Source organism: Miscanthus floridulus, unplaced genomic scaffold (genome assembly GCF_019320115.1).
Source record: "Miscanthus floridulus cultivar M001 unplaced genomic scaffold, ASM1932011v1 fs_570_3_4, whole genome shotgun sequence".
In the NCBI taxonomy this organism is placed as follows: Eukaryota; Viridiplantae; Streptophyta; class Magnoliopsida; order Poales; family Poaceae; genus Miscanthus; species Miscanthus floridulus.
Window position 1 is genome coordinate 7,214 of NW_027096954.1, and position 2,988 is coordinate 10,201.

The 2,988-nt window shown below is 45.6% G+C and overlaps 1 pseudogene; it reads right to left on the reverse strand.

The window, feature by feature from the left end:
* Positions 1 to 734: 734 nt before the first annotated feature.
* LOC136532294 (plant-specific TFIIB-related protein 1-like) lies at positions 735 to 2,780 on the reverse strand (annotated as a pseudogene).
* Between the last annotated feature and the right edge of the window lie 208 nt (positions 2,781 to 2,988).

Consider the following 2,988-nt stretch of genomic DNA (forward strand, 5'->3'; position numbering starts at 1 on the left):
GCCGCAAAAGTGAAAGGCGAGAAGGGTCTTCCTCGGATCTACGGGTTACACACACATAGAGGTACTAATCATTGATCCTAACAAGAAACGCCCTATCCACAGGACAATGAACTGCGGCCTGTTCGCCGCATAGCAGGTAGCGTGGATCCCCAATCCCGCGAGAAGAAGATGAGTTGCTTACCTCCGGCGGAGATGGGTGGCGCACCTGGTCGGAGAAGGTCACCCGCGAATCCCCTCCCTGAGAGCGCACGTGAACATTCTCCACCCGCCAGGCGTCGCGCCTAGCGACTGCCGAACTCAGAGGTGAGGACAGGAAGTACGACGGGCTAGATCCCCTCACCGGTGTCGACCCCCTGGCGGACACCGATGACTCTCCGGCCGTCTCCCCGGTCGCCTCTCGAGCCGCCCCTCCGGACGCTGGTGACCCACCAGCCATCTCCCCGGTCACCTCTCAAGTCGCCCCTCCGGTCGCCCCTCTCATTTCCCCGGCGGCCACCAGTAAAATTTTATTACTACAGAAGGTAATGCATCTGGAGTGACATTTCACAGCCTCGCCACGAGGCAAAAGAAATATAGAAATACAGAATGATAGAGAAATAGAGGTGGCCAAACTAACTCTACAGACATCCACCAACTATTCACTTCCCTTCTTTGTCCCAACTATCACCACCACCCGCAACACTCCTTTTCCCAATCCCCTTCAGAGCAGTTACATGATCCAGGCCCAACTGCTGCTAACGAAGCCTTGAATATGATGGACAACTTGCAGGCGCCCCCTGCTTAAGCTGCCACAGTAAAGGCTTCACTGCGATATCTGTTCTATCAGAATCCATCGCACATGATACCTCATTAAGGTTGAATCCACGAACGCTAGTTTCCATCAGATTTGAGATACCAAGAAAGGGGCATTCGGTGGCCGGATCGCCTTGCCTAACTCATGAGCCTCAGGTTTTGCAGGTGGACGACCAAGAGCGCTTGTTTTCTTATCTTCCTCTTCTTTTACAATGACCAAGTGATCAGGCTCTCCAGGCTCAGGCATTTTTGCTTAATACACTCGAATATCTTATCCTGATACAGATCCTTGGTACTTGCTGAGCGCCCTGAGTAAATGCTGGTCCTGGGGAAAGCTTTCTCTGGTGGTGTGGCTGGTGTATAGTCAGGGGGAAGGGAGAGCAAATCATCCCAATTCCCCAAAAGTTCTTTGTACACTTTGCGTAGTGACGTAGCACAACCTCTACGAGGCCCGTAACCTCGCTTAGAACTTATTAGCTGACTTATCAGCTAAAATCTACAGTATTTTTCTCTCATAACAAAACAACTTCAGCTGGCTTATCGGTCGGCTTTAATACCAGCCTCAGTTTTGCGCTTCTCTTCAAGACATGCAAGGGTAAGCACTTATTAACAACTGCCTCGCCAATATGAGCTGCAAGTTCCTGAAGAGTCAACATACAATATATTAAAGCAGATATTGATTTTCAGCATAATGCTTCAGTAACAGTTTTTTCAGATCATCTGATACCTGATCAGATTTATTCAGCTGGAGCAAGCTGCAAAATCGGGGCAGATATGAACAGCTATTGAGTTGCTGTTAAGTGGTTGACTCAGTTTCAGAGATTCGGCAAGTAGTTTGATGTATTTTCCTATCTCTTTTTGAGGAAGATTGCTAGCAGTAGATAATTCCTATTCACATCGAAGACAGAAGGTAAATCGGTAGTGATTGATAAAATTAGTGTGACATGAATAGTATACCAAGTTTCAGATATTTGCCAGGTATTGTTGAAGTTTTTCCTGCTATCTATATCTGAGGAAGATTGCTAGCATTGAGATCTCTTAGCTCCGTAGCAGACAGAAGGTGACTCGGTTCTAATTGACCAATATAGCATTAAACGAAAATGCATACTACACCAAGCGTTTGTGTAACAAAGATTCGACTTAACCGAGCTGACAAACATTTGGTTCATTGCCTGTCAATGAAGCATCTTTAAAATGGTTTGGGATGAATTCAGGTATTCCCAATGAGGTTAAAGATACCCTAGTAAGTATTAGCTACAACATCAGTCTGCATACAGTGAAGTAACCAAGTCAGATTTTTTTTTTTCATCAATGTTAATGGCAAGCATAACATCATGGTACATATGATGGCTAAAAAGGACACTGAATTCGGGTGATCTAACACTAATTGACTTGGTGACTTTGGTGGACTTATTTCAATATGCTGGAAAGTAGCATATCTTTTGGAATTGAAACCATTAGCTGATTCAAATTTACTCACACAATACCCAACTCCAAGAAAATCAAATCTAGTGAAACAACAAAATTTCTGTTTCCAAAACTATAATTATCCATATAACCAATCCTAAATACGAACTGTTTGAAGAAATGCATGCTTATGCTTTCGCAGTTAGGCATACACCTCTGCTGCACTAGAGCATTAGAACAAACACATAGTGTGCATGAGTGAATCACAAACAAACCTGCAGCATCCAGGGCTGCTGCGCCTCGCAGATGGAGATGGCCTGCAGCCGCGAGCGCCTCGACGCTCCGATTCCTGAGGCAGGTCACAGACGAGCAATCCTTGAAGAGCTCGAAAGCGTGGTCAGCTATGTCCCTGTCGAACCTGTGTATGCCTGTATGGAGACGACGTCGACGATCAGGAGGTCGGAGCGAAGGCTGTCGACTGAGATGAGCAACCACAGGTCAGCGGTCAGTCCCAGGCTCTCCCAGTTGAAAGCAAACAGAACATGGGTAAATGCTTCCGTAGGAATTTTTTCCAACTCCATTCCCAGGTTAATTCATTTCCAACATCGTTCCTTTTTAATGGTAGAGATGGACAGTGCCGTAGTAATCCAACAAAACCAGATAAATCATTAGGAACCATAGCATAGGAAATAATAAATGAGATGGTAGGTTCTTGTATTTTTTTCATTGCTCATCGCTATGGGTGGAACTTTTACAGTGGGATGTAATCCCGTATGTTCTATTGACACA